The 16,502-nt window shown below is 40.2% G+C and overlaps 1 long non-coding RNA gene across 1 annotated transcript; it reads right to left on the bottom strand.

Moving 5' to 3' along the window:
* Positions 1–13,962: 13,962 nt before the first annotated feature.
* LOC115208447 (uncharacterized) lies at positions 13,963–16,199 on the bottom strand. Its single transcript, XR_003881177.1, has 2 exons — positions 16,009–16,199; positions 13,963–14,194 (listed from the first exon to the last, which is right to left on the bottom strand). It is a non-coding gene; the product is annotated as an uncharacterized LOC115208447 (long non-coding RNA).
* Positions 16,200–16,502: the final 303 nt, after the last annotated feature.

Below are 16,502 nucleotides of genomic sequence, written 5' to 3'. Positions count from 1 at the left end.
AACGCTAAATATCACTTTTCAGAAATGTTGGTAAATTATCTCATTGTTTAAAGAAATGATTAAACCACTACAAGGCTTTATAAAGACTTTTAAAATGGGTCATTTCCACATAAAATGCACATTTGCTGTTATTTTCCCGAAGTGAGAAACTGGGTCAATGTAAAATGCATCTGCAAGTGAATTCATCTTTCAATATCTAGGTGGGACAACCACATATCACAGTCAAATATACTGGATACCAACATTCCACTCCTGATAAACAATGGATATATAGATATCTAGGTGGATATATAGATATCTAGGTGGATATATAGATGTCTAGGTGGATGTATAGATATCGAGGTGGATATATAGATGTCTAGGTGGATATATAGATATCTAGGTGGATATATAGATGTCTAGGTGGATGTATAGATATCGAGGTGGATATATAGATGTCTAGGTGGATATATAGATATCTAGGTGGATATATAGATATCTAGGTGGATATATAGATGTCTAGGTTGATATATAGATATCTAGGTGGATATATAGATATCTAGGTGGATATATAGATATCTAGGTGGATATATAGATGTCTAGGTGGATATATAGATATCTAGGTGGATATATAGATATCTAGGTGGATATATAGATATATAGGTGAATATATAGATATCTAGGTCGATATATAGATAGCTAGGTGGATATATAGATGTCTAGGTGGATATATAGATGTCTAGGTGGATATATAGATATCTATGTGGATATATAGATATCTAGGTGGATATATAGATATCTAGGTGGATATATAGATATCTAGGTGGATATATAGATGTCTAGGTGGATATATAGATATCTAGGTGGATAAATAGATATATAGGTGGATATATAGATATCTAGGTGGATATATAGATATCTAGGTGCATATCTAGATGTCTAGGTGGATATATAGATGTCTAGGTGGATATATAGAATTCTAGGTGGATATATAGATATCTAGGTGGATATATAGATATCTAGGTGGATATATAGATGTCTAGGTGGATATATAGATGTCTAGGTGGATATATAGATGTCTAGGTGGATATATAGATATCTAGGTGGATATATAGATGTCTAGGTGGATATATAGATGTATAGGTGGATATATAGATGTCTAGGTGGATATATAGATATCTAGGTGGATATATAGATATCTAGGTGGATATATAGATGTCTAGGTTGATATATAGATATCTAGGTGGATATATAGATATCTAGGTGGATATATAGATATCTAGGTGGATATATAGATGTCTCAGTGGATATATAGATATCTAGGTGGATATATAGATATCTAGGTGGATATATAGATATATACGTGAATATATAGATATCTAGGTGGATATATAGATAGCTAGGTGGATATATAGATGTCTAGGTGGATATATAGATGTCTAGGTGGATATATAGATATCTATGTGGATATATAGATATCTAGGTGGATATATAGATATATAGGTGGATATATAGATATCTAGGTGGATATATAGATGTCTAGGTGGATATATAGATATCTAGGTGGATATATAGATATATAGGTGGATATATAGATATCTAGGTGGATATATAGATATCTAGTTGGATATCTAGATGTCTAGGTGGATATATAGATGTCTAGGTGGATATATAGAATTCTAGGTGGATATATAGATATCTAGGTGGATATATAGATATCTAGGTGGATATATAGATGTCTAGGTGGATATATAGATGTCTAGGTGGATATATAGATTTCTAGGTGGATATATAGATATCTAAGTGGATATATAGATGTCTAGGTGGATATATAGATGTCTAGGTGGATATATAGATATCTAGGTGGATATATAGATATCTAGGTGGATATATAGATATCTAGGTGGATATATAGATATCTAGGCGGATATAGCGTTTTGCAAAGAAACACAGTTTCATACACATCTAAAATCTAGAACAGTTATATAGAATGTACCCATAAGCAATCATTTCTGAATAAAAAGCATTTTAGAATATACATTCTTATACAATATTGTCAGCTCACCTCTTGGTGTCATGTCCCCCAGAGATGCTCATTTTAGAGGCAGGGCCCCCCTCCTCTCTCTCCCCAGAGAGACTCATTTTAGAGCACTGAGCCCTAAACAGAGATCCAGCATGTTGGTTCTGGTCAACACAGTGACCCCTAAACAGAGATCCAACATGTTGGTTGTGGTCAACACAGTGACAACTAAACAGAGATCCAGCATGTTGGTTGTGGTCAACACAGTGACACCTAAACAGAGATCCAGCATGTTGGTTGTGGTTAACACAGTAACAACTAAACAGAGATCCAACATATTGGTTGTGGTCAACACAGTGACAACTAAACAGAGATCCAGCATGTTGGTTGTGGTTAACACAGTAACAACTAAACAGAGATCCAACATATTGGTTGTGGTCAACACAGTAACAACTAAACAGAGATCCAGCATGTTGGTTGTGCTTAACACAGTAACAACTAAACAGAGATCCAGCATGTTGGTTGTGGTTAACACAGTGACAACTAAACAGAGATCCAACATGTTGGTTGTGGTTAACACAGTGACAACTAAACAGAGATCCAGCATGTTGGTTGTGGTTAACACAGTGACAACTGAACAGAGATCCAGCATGTTGGTTGTTCTTAACACAGTAACAACTAAACAGAGATCCAGCATGTTGGTTGTGGTTAACACAATGACAACTAATTATTTTATTCATTATCTCTTAGAAATAAAACAGTTTACTAACAGACACATCCAAACAGTCAGGTGATTTAATGTAATTACTTTTTCTAGCCCAATGACTACTCAAAACCCTCCCACAAGGCCTGAAAACTAACTAATAGCCCCTGATAGGCCTACATCTTTTTCTGGGGCGGCAGGTAGCCTGGTGGTTAGAGCGTTGGGGCGGCAGGTAGCCTAGTGGTTAGAGCGTTGGGGCGGCAGGTAGCCTAGTGGTTAGAGCGTTGGGGCGGCAGGTAGCCTAGTGGTTAGAGCGTTAGGTAGCCTAGTGGTTAGAGCGATAGGTAGCCTAGTGGTTAGAGCGTTAGGTAGCCTAGTGGTTAGAGCGTTAGGTAGCCTAGTGGTTAGAGCGTTAGGTAGCCTAGTGGTTAGAGCGTTGGGGCGGCAGGTAGCCTAGTGGTTAGAGCGTTAGGTAGCCTAGTGGTTAGAGTGTAGGGGTGGCAGGTAGCCTAGTGGTTAGAGCGTTGGTGTGGCAGGTAGCCTAGTGGTTAGAGCGTTGGGGTGGCAGGTAGCCTAGTGGTTAGAGCGTTGGGGCGGCAGGTAGCCTAGTGGTTAGAGCGTTGGGGCGGCAGGTAGCCTAGTGGTTAGAGCGTTACGTAGCCTGGTGGTTAGAGCGTTGGGGCGGTAGGTAGCCTAGTGGTTAGAGCGTTGGGGTGGCAGGTAGCCTAGTGGTTAGAGCGTTAGGTAGCCTAGTGGTTAAAGCAATAGGTAGCCTAGTGGTTAGAGCGTTAGGTAGCCTAGTGGTTAGAGCGTTGGGGTGGCAGGTAGCCTAGTGGTTAAAGCGTTAGGTAGCCTAGTGGTTAGAGCGATAGGTAGCCTAGTGGTTAGAGCGTTAGGTAGCCTAGTGGTTAGAGCGTTAGGTAGCCTAGTGGTTAGAGCGTTGGGGTGGCAGGTAGCCTAGTGGTTAGAGCGTTAGGTAGCCTAGTGGTTAGAGCGTTAGGTAGCCTAGTGGTTAGAGCGTTGGGGTGGCAGGTAGCCTAGTGGTTAGAGCGTTGGTGCGGCAGGTAGCCTAGTGGTTAGAGTGTTGGGGTGGCAGGTAGCCTAGTGGTTAGAGCGTTGGGGTGGCAGGTAGCCTAGTGGTTAGAGCGTTGGGGTGGCAGGTAGCCTAGTGGTTAGAGAGAGTTGGGGTGGCAGGTAGCCTAGTGGTTAGAGCGTTGGGGTGGCAGGTAGCCTAGTGGTTAGAGCGTTGGGGTGGCAGGTAGCCTAGTGGTTAGAGCGTTGGGGCGGCAGGTAGCCTAGTGGTTAGAGCGTTGGGGCGGCAGGTAGCCTAGTGGTTAGAGCGTTGGGGCAGTAACCGAAAGGTTGCAGGATTGAATCCTAGAGCTGACAAGGTAAAAATCTGTCGTTCTGCCCCTGAACACTGCAGTTAACCCACTGTTCCCCGGTAGGCCATCATTGTAAATAAGAATTTGTTATTAACTGACTTGCCAAGTTAAATAAAGGTTTAAAAAAAAAAATGTGTTAAACTTCAGTAGCTGTAGTATAATACTACGGTAATGAACTGAACAGGTCTATGAATCTATTATTAATACTATGGTAATGAACTGAACAGGTCTATGAATCTAATATTAATACTATGGTTATGAACTGAACAGGTCTATGAATCTAATATTACTACTATGGTAATGAACTGAATAGGTCTATGAATCTAATATTAATACTATGGTTATGAACTGAACAGGTCTATGAATCTAATATTAATACTATGGTTATGAACTGAACAGGTCTATGAATCTAATATTAATACTGTGGTTATGAACTGAACAGGTCTATGAATCTAATATTACTACTATGGTAATGAACTGAACAGGTCTATGAATCTAATATTAATACTATGGTAATGAACTGAACAGGTCTATGAATCTAATATTAATACTATGGTAATGAACTGAACAGGTCTATGAAGTGAATATTAATACTATGGTAATGAACTGAACAGGTCTATGAAGTGAATATTAATACTATGGTAATGAACTGAACAGGTCTATGAAGCTAATATTAATACTATGGTAATGCACTGAACAGGTCTATGAAGCTAATATTAATACTATGTTAATGAACTGAACAGGTCTATGAAGCTAATATTAATACTATGGTAATTTATTCATTTATTTATTTATTTCACCTTTATTTAACCAGGTAGGCAAGTTGAGAACAAGTTCTCATTTACAATTGCGACCTGGCCAAGATAAAGCAAAGCAGTTCTACAACATACAACAACACAGAGTTACACATGGAGTAAAACAAACATACAGTCAATAATACAGTAGAAAAATAAGTCTATATACATTGTGAGCAAATGAGGTGAGATAAGGGAGGTAAAGGCAAAAAAGGCCATGGTGGCAAAGTAAATACAATATAGCAAGTAAAACACTGGAATGGTAGATTTGTAGTAGAAGAAAGTGCAAAGTAGAAATAGATATAATGGGGTGCAAAGGAGCAAAATAAATAAAATAAATAAAATAAATAAATACAGTAGGGGAAGAGGTAGTTGTTTGGGCTAAATTATAGATGGGCTATGTACAGGTGCAGTGATCTGTGAGCTGCTCTGACAGCTGGTGCTTAAAGCTAGTGAGGGAGATAAGTGTTTCCAGTTTCAGAGATTTTTGTAGTTCGTTCCAGTCATTGGCAGCAGAGAACTGGAAGGAGAGACGGCCAAAGGAGGAATTGGCTTTCGGGGTGACCAGAGAGATATACCTGCTGGAGCGCGTGCTACAGGTGGGTGCTGCTATGGTGAAGAGTGAGCGGAGATAAGGGGGGACTTTACCTAGCAGGGTCTTGTAGATGACCTGGAGCCAGTGGGTTTGGCGACGATTATGAAGCGAAGGCCAGCCAACGAGAGCGTACAGGTTGCAGTGGTGGGTAGTATATGGGGCTTTGGTGACAAAACGGATGGCACTGCGATAGGCTGCATCCAGTTTGTTGATTAGGGTATTGGAGACTATTTTGTAAATGACATCGCCGAAGTCGAGGATCGGTAGGATGGTCAGTTTTACGAGGGTATGTTTGGCAGCATGAGTGAAGGATGCTTTGTTGCAAAATAGGAAGCCAATTCTAGATTTAACTTTGGATTGGAGATGTTTGATGTGAGTCTGGAAGGAGAGTTTACAGTCTAACCAGACACCTAGGTATTTGTAGTTGTCCACATATTCTAAGTCAGAACCGTTCAGAGTAGTGATGCTGGACAGGCGGGCAGGTGCAGGCAGCGATCGGTTGAAGAGCATGCATTTAGTTTTACTTGTATTTAGGAGCAGTTGGAGGCCACGGAAGGAGAGTTGTATGGCATTGAAGCTCGTCTGGAGGGTTGTTAACACAGTGTCCAAAGAAGGGCCAGAAGTATACAGAATGGTGTCGTCTGCGTAGAGGTGGATCAGAGACTCACCAGCAGCAAGAGCGACATCATTGATGTATACAGAGAAAAGAGTTGGCCCAAGAATTGAACCCTGTGGTACCCCCATAGAGACTGCCAGAGGTCCGGACAACAGGCCCTCCGATTTGACACACTGAACTCTATCTGAGAAGTAGTTGGTGAACCAGGCGATGCAATCATTTGAGAAACCAAGGCTATTGAGTCTGCCGATGAGGATGTGGTGATTGACAGAGTCGAAAGCTTTGGCCAGGTCAATGAATACGGCAGCACAGTATTGTTTCTTATCGATGGCGGTTACGAATCGTTTAGGACCTTGAGTGTGGCTGAGTTGCACCCATGACCAGCTCTGAAACCAGATTGCATAGCGGAGAAGGTGCGGTGGGATTCAAAATGGTCGGTAATCTGTTTGTTAACTTGGCTTTCGAAGACCTTAGAAAGGCAGGGTAGGATGGATATAGGTCTGTAGCAATTTGGGTCAAGAGTGTCCCCTCCTTTGAAGAGGGGGATGACAGCAGCTGCTTTCCAATCTATGGGAATCTCAGACGACACGAAAGAGAGGTTGAACAGGCTAGTAATAGGGGTTGCAATAATTTCGGCAGTTAATTTTAGAAAGAAAGGGTCCAGATTATCTAGCCCGGCTGATTTGTAGAGGTCCAGATTTTGCAGCTCTTTCAGAACATCAACTGAATGGATTTGGGAGAAGGAGAAATGGAGAAGGCTTGGGCGAGTAGCTGTGGGGGGTGCAGTGCTGTTGACTGCAGTAGGGGTAGCCAGGTGGAAAGCATGGCCAGCCGTAGAAAAATGCTTATTGAAATTCTCAATTATAGTGGGTTTATCGGTGGTGACAGAGTTTCCTATCCTCAGTGCAGTGGGCAGTCGGGAGGAGGTGTTCTTATTCTCCATGGACTTTACAGTGTCCCAGAACGTTTTTGAGTTTGTGTTGCAGGAAGCAAATTTCGGCTTGAAAAAGCTAGCCTTGGCTTTTCTAACTGCCTGTATATATTGGTTTCTAACTTCTCTGAAAAGTTGCATGTCACGGGGGCTGTTCGATCCTAATGCAGAATGCCACAGGATGTTTTTGTGTTGGTTAAGGGCAGTCAGATCTGGGGAGAACCAAGGGCTATATCTGTAATGAACTGAACAGGTCTATGAATCTAATATTAATACTATGGTAATGAACTGAACAGGTCGATGCTTGTCAACAACAGCCAGTGTTTTATTACCTGTAGCCTAATCTGACTGTTACCTTCAATCTAATTCATTCTAACATCTGATCAGCCATGGCGATAGAACTGTTACCTTCAATCTAATGCATTCTAACATCTGATCAACCATTGAGATATAACTGCTACCTTCAATCTAATGCATTCTAACATCTGATCAGCCATTGAGATATAACTGTTGCCTTCAATCTAATGCATTCTAACATCTGATCAGCCATTGAGATAGAACTGTTACCTTCAATCTAATGCATTCTAACATCTGATCAGCCATTGAGATAGAACTGTTACCATGGTCACACTTGATAACTTCCAATTGAATTAACTCAACATGGACATTAATAGTTGCATAATAACACAAGGCTACAACAACAATAAACTAAAGTTATAGGCAATTTATTAAATCTGGGCCCGGGTGTGTCCCAGGATAAATGCACCTCTTCCCCATTCATGGAGGAGACTCTCTCCATGCAGACACCTTCATAGATTTTGTTGTGGTATTTTTGTGGCCTTTTGGTTATTTGCTTTGGCACCTTTCAACACCCCACATTATCACATTTATGTATGCAAAACACTCACTTACACTACTGATTACACACACCATTGTTAATTGTATTTAGTTGACTTTATTAATAAATATATTCTGTTATTCCTTGTCTCCACGTTTTCTCCCTTTTGTTATGAACTTCGAGCCGGTTCGTGACACCTTATTTCTTGAATCGCATCAGTTCTAGAGAGTTAATATGTTTTATGGAAAAAAGGTTGTAAAATAGGTGTCTCCATAATGACAATCTAAATATCCTACCTTATAACATGCAGGGCTACTGATTAGTTTCCACTTTGAAAACTGCTTGTTACAGAGTCTAGTTGATAGGCAATCGACTAGCTGGGCTGTTCCCTGGACTCCGTGTTGAGGGACTTGTTACAGAGTCTAGTTGATAGGTAATCGACTAGCTGGGCTGTTCCCTGGACTCCGTGTGGAGGGACTTGTTACAGAGTCTAGTTGATAGGTAATCAACTAGCTGGGCTGTTCCCTGGACTCCGTGTGGAGGGACTTGTTACAGAGTCTAGTTGATAGGTAATCAACTAGCTGGGCTGTTCCCTGGACTCCGTGTGGAGGGACTTGTTACAGAGTCTAGTTGATAGGTAATCGACTAGCTGGGCTGTTCCCTGGACTCCGTGTGTAGGAACTTGTTACAGAGTCTAGTTGATAGGTAATCGACAAGCTGGGCTGTTCCCTGGACTCCGTGTGTAGGGACTTGTTACAGAGTCTAGTTGATAGGTAATCGACTAGCTGGGCTGTTCCCTGGACTCCGTGTGGAGGGACTTGTTACAGAGTCTAGTTGATAGGTAATCGACTAGCTGGGCTGTTCCCCGGACTCCGTGTGGAGGGACTTGTTACAGAGTCTAGTTGATAGGTAATCGACTAGCTGGGCTGTTCCCCGGACTCCGTGTGTAGGGACTTGTTACAGAGTCTAGTTGATAGGTAATCGACTAGCTGGGCTGTTCCCCGGACTCCGTGTGCAGGGACTTGTTACAGAGTCTAGTTGATAGGTAATCGACTAGCTGGGCTGTTCCCTGGACTCTGTGTGGAGGGACTTGTTACAGAGTCCAGTTGATAGGTAATCGACTAGCTGGGCTGTTCTCCAGACTGTTCTGCAGTTCTCCAGACAAGGCTATTGAACTTAACATTTGTGTCTGTCTGTATTCTTGGTATCTTCCACTAGATGGCAGTAAACACCTGCTGTAACTAGACTTTCCAACAACAGTGACCACATTAACATGCACACCAATATCCCGTTATTATTCTACATACTCTGAAGTATTCTGTTTTTAAATTGATGTACACATCTTATCCCATTTACTGTTGTTTCTGCTGTCTGGTCAGGCTGTTCAAATATTATGTTTTCATCTGATTGTCAAACAAATCTAACTCAAAAAGTAGGCTACGTGTGCAGATTGATACTCTGTACTGGACTGTATAACCTACTGGCTACAATTTAGATACATTTCTGCTTATAATTTTCTACATTTGGTAGGCCATTTGTTTGTCAATTATAGTTTGATACATGCAGCTTCTCTTCTGTCATAAATTGTTGCCCCAGAAGACTAAATAAAGTAGTGCTCTCCAGAATAATGTTTTACATTGATAGAATGAATGCATTAATAATCTACTAGTTAACACTGGTAAAGTTGACCTTTAGTTTAGAGACCGGGGAGAAAACTCAATTACTCCAGAACAGTGGAAAGATTGGTCCTGTGCAAAATGTCCAAATGTCATCAGTCTGAAGGGTTTAGTTTAGGGACCGGGGAGAAAACTCAATAACTCCAGAACAGTGGAAAGATTGGTCCTGTGCAAAATGTCCATATCTCATCAGTCTGAAGGGTTTTAAGGAAATGAAAAGCTGAGAAAACGATGAAACACGTTTCTGATAAGGTTGAAAATACTGTCTGCTTGCATCATATTGTAAAAGATAACACCTTACACTCTCATTCACATTATCTCAAGAGATACTGCAATAAATAATATTTCTCCACCCCTAAATTAACATTTGTTGTTTCATTTAAATTCAAGAAATGCATAATTCTGCAGTTAATATTATATTAGATTATAGCTGACAGTCAGTGTCCAGATTTCAGTTAATATTATATTAGATTATAGGCCTACAGTCAGTGTCCAGATTTCAGTTAATATTATATTAGATTATAGGCCTACAGTCAGTGTCCAGATTTCAGTTAATATTATATTAGTTTATAGGCCTACAGTCAGTGTCCAGATTTCAGTTAATATTATATTAGTTTATAGGCCTACAGTCAGTGTCCAGATTTCAGTTACTATTCCATTTAACCCATATGAATTGAAATGAGGAATATTCTGTTTATTTATGGCTACAGGGATACTCGTGAACGGGATATCAAAGGTGCATGTGTGACAAAGTGAAAAAGTAGAGTTTCCATCAACCTCCCTCGCGATGCGCGCAACGTGGATATCAGAGAACACCGCAGTTCCGGGAGAGTAGTGGGTGAAACCATTCACCTCAGAAAGAGGGGTGATATTAATAACGTTTCCTTTCATTATGTGTTGTCGAATTCATGAAAAAATATTTGCTGCCATTGTAGTAAGGTTGTTAATACGAGAGATCTTCAGACTTATCATTTTTGTATTATTTTCCATGAGTTTTGAGTGTTTCTCCCCTATTTGGAAAGTTGGTCTGCCTGCTGTTCAGTCAGAGATATTCTGAGAGCAGGTCTCCTTCTGCTGGACATAAAAACTGTTTAAAACTGTAAAACACTATAGTGTATCTGGAAAACTGGGTGATATATCGCAAAGTCAATAGCGAATGTGACTATGTATATATTTATGTTGTATTTAAAGCATATTTCTGCAAGTTAATCAAGTGTCTGCTAGCTTAGCTAGCCATGTTAATGACGAGCTAACTAGCACCGTCAATCAGTGCACTGTAATGTCACGCTAGTTATTGCTAGCAGGTGATTTATTGGTCATTCAAGACTTCTTTATTGAAATATTAAGTCAATGTTTATTTTCTTACTACCTTAAAAGGTTTATATAAAAAGGGTTGTACTTGTGCTCTATATTTATGGGTTAATGTCACTTCACATTGAGGGCATGTATCATTACTGTTGTTCCTATCTAACAGTTATCTTGTGTCCTACCTAACCATGTATCATTACTGTTGTTCCTATCTAACAGTTATCTTGTGTCCTACCTAACCATGTATCATTACTGTTGTTCCTATCTAACAGTTATCTTGTGTCCTACCTAACCAGTGAACGTGTGGCTGTGAACGTCCTGTCAATGCCTGTCCTGGTGACTCCTGGGCCCTTATTCATAAAGGAAGTGTCTCAGAGCTGATCTAGGATCAGGTCCTCCTCTCCATGTAATCTGATTCATTATGATCTAGGATCAGGTCCCTCCTCTCCATGTAATCTAATTCATTATGATCTAGGATCAGGTCCTCCTCTCCATGTAATCTGATTCATTATGATCTAGGATCAGGTCCTCCTCTCCATGTAATCTGATTCATTATGATCTAGGATCAGGTCCTCCTAACCATGTAATCTGATTCATTATGATCTAGGATCAGGTCCTCCTCTCCATGTAATCTAATTCATTATGATCTAGGATCAGGTCCTCCTCTCCATGTAATCTGATTCATTATGATCTAGGATCAGGACCCCCTCTCCATGTAATCTGATTCATTATGATCTAGGATCAGGTCCTCCTCTCCATGTAATCTGATTCATTATGATCTAGGATCAGGTCCCTCCTCTCCATGTAATCTAATTCATTATGATCTAGGATCAGGTCCTCCTCTCCATGTAATCTGATTCATTATGATCTAGGATCAGGTCCTCCTCTCCATGTAATCTGATTCATTATGATCTAGGATCAGGTCCTCCTAACCATGTAATCTGATTCATTATGATCTAGGATCAGGTCCTCCTCTCCATGTAATCTAATTCATTATGATCTAGGATCAGGTCCTCCTCTCCATGTAATCTGATTCATTATGATCTAGGATCAGGACCCCCTCTCCATGTAATCTGATTCATTATGATCTAGGATCAGGTCCTCCTCTCCATGTAATCTGATTCATTATGATCTAGGATCAGGTCCCTCCTCTCCATGTAATCTAATTCATTATGATCTAGGATCAGGTCCTCCTCTCCATGTAATCTGATTCATTATGATCTAGGATCAGGTCCTCCTCTCCATGTAATCTGATTCATTATGATCTAGGATCAGGTCCTCCTAACCATGTAATCTGATTCATTATGATCTAGGATCAGGTCCTCCTCTCCATGTAATCTAATTCATTATGATCTAGGATCAGGTCCTCCTCTCCATGTAATCTGATTCATTATGATCTAGGATCAGGACCCCCTCTCCATGTAATCTGATTCATTATGATCTAGGATCAGGTCCTCCTCTCCATGTAATCTGATTCATTATGATCTAGGATCAGGTCCTCCTCTCCATGTAATCTGATTCATTATGATCTAGGATCAGGTCCCCCTCTCCATGTAATCTGATTCATTATGATCTAGGATCAGGTCCCCTCTCCATGTAATCTGATTCATTATGATCTAGGATCAGGTCCCTCCTCTCCATGTAATCTGATTCATTATGATCTAGGATCAGGTCCCTCCTCTCCATGTAATCTGATTCATTATGATCTAGGATCAGGTCCACCCTCTCCATGTAATCTGAATCATTATGATCTAGGATCAGGTCCTCCTCTCCATGTAAGCTAGAGTGGTGTTTGTCAGACCATGAGACATCCTGAAAATCTGTCTTCTCACAAAATCGTATGTAGAGTCTGAACGGTTTGGCCAACAAACTATTATGATACATCTATTGAAAGCTGAGATTCGTACGAACACTATGGTGTTCTCCGTTTTGCTCTAGGAATTACAACAAACTAACAGGGTGTAAGTGATATTAGGGGGACACAGAAAAACTCAAATTAAATAATATGAATGAAAAATGAATGAAAAAATGAATGAATGAATGAATGACATTTTATTTCTGTGTCAAATCGCCAACTGGCAACCCATCCCTTATGGGGTTAATTGCCACAAAAACAAACATTACAATAATTCACTGTGGTAATTAAATGATATGTACATGAAGAATGAAAACAATGTAAGGTATAAATCAATACATAATAGTAAATAAGGTGATGCAAACAATAATTATATCCCTAGAGCAGAACAATAATATACACACATACATACACACTGTATATATACACATCACATACATACATACATACATACACACTGTATATATACACATACATACATACACACTGTATATATACACATCACATACATACACACTGTATATATACACATACATACATAACATATACAGTTAAATAAATACAGAAAAAAAGAAACAAGGCATTTGAACCCAGTCTGGCACAAAGAGAAGATTCATATGGGAGTCAAGTCTAGGTACATATCTGTTGTTCTGCCCCTAAACAAGGCAGTTAACCCACTGTTGCTAGTATGTTTAGATTTTACCTTTATTTAAACTAGGCAAGTCAGTTATGAACAAATTCTTATTTTCAATGAGCTGTCATTGAAAATAAGAATTTGTTCTTAACTGACCTTCCTAGTTTAAATAAAGGTAAAATCTAAATATTCTGCAAATGGAAATACACAATGGACAAAAAAACATTTAATTTCTCCTCATCACATACTGCCAGGGTATATCTGGTGTGCTTTCTGGAATAAGAGCAAGCGTATATCGTGGTAGAAAGGGCAATAGAGGATCAAATTAGTTTCATTCTCTATTTCTTTGAGGTCACAATAGTTACATACAATTTACTGGAAATCAGGTTTAGTTGTGTTTTTTTCTCTCCAAAATATGAGTCACTGTAGGACTGTAATAATTGTTAACAGGCCTACAAACCCAAAAGTTTTAATTTGAGAATGTTCATTTGTTGGCCTCAAATATTAAACTGTCTTAAAATATTTGATGATTAGTTGAATGAGGTGTGTAAGTGCTGGATAAGAACAAAAGGATGAGAAACCCTGAGATAAACATAAAACCATATAATGTAAAAGCTCCTCCACCATCTTTACCAGACGTTTTACTGATAACATGTAGACCTACTGATTAGTTTCCACTTTGAAAACTGCTGTCTGTCAGCAACTCAGCTCAAGTAGCAGTTCTACTAACTAGTAATATCTCATTCCAGGTATTCATTCTCTTACTCTGTCCAATAGAATAAATTATTGTTCAGAAATACTCACTTATTTGTCAGTAATCTCCATATAGTGTTTTCTGCTCTGTCGTCTCAAAATGGATCCTGAACAAAAGAACAACTTTACTTTCTGTTTCAGCTCAGCCGCCTCCCGAGTGGTGCAGAGTCCCGCATCTTGAGTCACTGCAGTACCTGGTTCGAGTCCAAGCTGCATGATTGGGAGTCCCATAGGGCGGCTCACAATTGGCCCAGCGTTGTCAAGGTTTGGCCGGGGTAGGCCGTCATTGTTAATAAGAATTCGTTCTGACTTACCTAGTTAAATAAAAGTGAAATAAAAATAAAATATCTTCCACTAGATGGCAGTAAACACCTGCTGTAACCTGACTTTACAGCAGTATCATTATGATATAAACAGCTAAACTGATCTGAGATCAGATCTCTTATGAAAACTGTCACAGGTTTACAGCAGAATCATTATGATATAAACAGCTAAACTGATCCGAGATCAGCTCTCCTATGAATACTGTCACAGGTTTACAGCAGAATCAATATGATATAATAAGCTAAACTGATCCGAGATCAGCTCTCTTATGAATACTGTCACAGGTTTACAGCAGTATCAATATGATATAATAAGCTAAACTGATCCGAGATCAGCTCTCTTATGAATACTGTCACAGAATACAGCAGCTGACAGTTGCAGCTTCATCGCTACTAACTCAAACTACCTTGGTTTAAATAAAGACAATATATGTAAAGATTAAAAGGTATATAACTTATAAATCATGAGCCTCATCTTGAGGAGTATTTGATTGGATGTTATAGACCCCATCTGAACAGTTTATTTTCCTATGCTGTGGCCCTCACCATCTGGCCCATAGAGACTGAAGGACTATGCTGTGGCCCTCACCAACAGGCCATCTGGCCCATAGAGACTAAAGGACTATGCTGTGGCCCTCACCATCTGGCCCATAGAGACTAAAGGGCTATGCTGTGGCCCTCACCAACTGGCCCTCTAGCCCATAGAGACTAAAGGACTATGCTGTGGCCCTCACCATCTGGCCCATAGAGACTAAAGGACTATGCTGTGGCCCTCACCATCTGGCCCATAGAGACTAAAGGACTATGCTGTGGCCCTCACCATCTGGCCCATAGAGACTAAATGACTATGCTGTGGTCCTCACCATCTGGTCCATAGAGACTAAAGGACTATGCTGTGGTCCTCACCAACAGGCCCATAGAGACTAAAGGACTATGCTGTGGTCCTCACCATCTGGCCCATAGAGACTAAATGACTATGCTGTGGTCCTCACCAACAGGCCCATAGAGACTATATGACTATGCTGTGGTCCTCACCAACAGGCCCATAGAGACTAAATGACTATGCTGTGGTCCTCACCAACAGGCCCATAGAGACTATATGACTATGCTGTGGTCCTCACCAACAGGCCCATAGAGACTAAATGACTATGCTGTGGTCCTCACCAACAGGCCCATAGAGACTATATGACTATGCTGTGGTCCTCACCATCAGGCCCATAGAGACTATATGACTATGCTGTGGTCCTCACCAACAGGCCCATAGAGACTATATGACTATGCTGTGGTCCTCACCAACAGGCCCATAGAGACTATATGACTATACACTCTACGCTGCACACCGCATCAACGGGGATGTAGTGGAGGGTAAACACGCTTACACACCTTTTAAAATGTAAAATAGAGTTAACTCAACTTCGTATTTTGTTAATTATCATTTACCACTTAATATGCGTTTCCAGCGTTAAGTCTAAATTCCATCGCGGAAACCGGGTCCAGGTTGGTCAGCATGATAAATAATCATATCTCAAGGTTACTCTGTCTATTGAATGTCTGACTACGACCTAACTTTATAATAGTTATATGTAGCCAAGACTTACCAGAGTCTGTCCGTCTGTCCTTCAAATCAACACATTTATCCTGCTTCTAATGTTGCAGAGAAATGTGCGCTTCAGTTTCAACAGTCATGTTGTAACGGCGTAGACCACACAGTTACTTTCACTTTCATATGAGGAAATCACGTCCCTTCTGACGTCACTGGTGTATGGGTAAATAATGATGACAGAAGAGATCTACTATCTAGTAATAATATGTCATTCCAGGTATTCATTATCTTACTCTGTCCTTTATTGTTCAGAAATACTATATTTGTACTTCTCTCCATATAGTGTGTTTTCCTCTTTTGTCATCTCACCATGGATCCTGCGCTCAGCCGTCTCCCCATCCTGATAATAACGTGTTTTATTGGTATCTTCCACTAGATGGCAGTAAACACCTGCTGTAACTAGACTTCACAACAGCATTCCTTATTCATAAAGGTAGTGTATCAAAGGAGGAGTGCTGAACCAGGATCAGGTCCCCCTGTCCATGTAAT

This window comes from Salmo trutta, chromosome 1, assembly GCF_901001165.1.
Source record: "Salmo trutta chromosome 1, fSalTru1.1, whole genome shotgun sequence".
NCBI lineage: Eukaryota > Metazoa > Chordata > Actinopteri > Salmoniformes > Salmonidae > Salmo > Salmo trutta.
The sequence above is the reverse complement of the archived record's forward strand: the minus strand, read 5'-3'. Positions and strand labels throughout refer to the sequence as shown.